The sequence below is a fragment of the Sesamum indicum genome, linkage group LG6, assembly GCF_000512975.1.
Source record: "Sesamum indicum cultivar Zhongzhi No. 13 linkage group LG6, S_indicum_v1.0, whole genome shotgun sequence".
In the NCBI taxonomy this organism is placed as follows: domain Eukaryota; kingdom Viridiplantae; phylum Streptophyta; class Magnoliopsida; order Lamiales; family Pedaliaceae; genus Sesamum; species Sesamum indicum.
Window position 1 is genome coordinate 11101663 of NC_026150.1, and position 347 is coordinate 11102009.

Consider the following 347-nt stretch of genomic DNA (forward strand, 5'->3'; position numbering starts at 1 on the left):
GGTGAACTATTTAATCGGAGTATTTTATGATTTTGGCTATTTAAATTAGTGTCGTATTAAATATCACAATTGCTATAAAAATGATATAGTTGGGTAATTAAAATATTAGATTTGTTAGATTTAATTATTACTATAGCTAATTTACACAATCCCATCGGAATGATTAACCAAATATGTAATTCTATATATTGTTGCTTAATTAAATTGTATAGCAACGGTAAATTGACAGGAAATTCATAGAAATACTTCGGAAGTTATATTTTAGAAATATTATGTTATTAAAGAGGAAAATGAGGTTTCAATGGTAATATAATTTACGAATGTTATTAAAAATGATAGTTATAAAT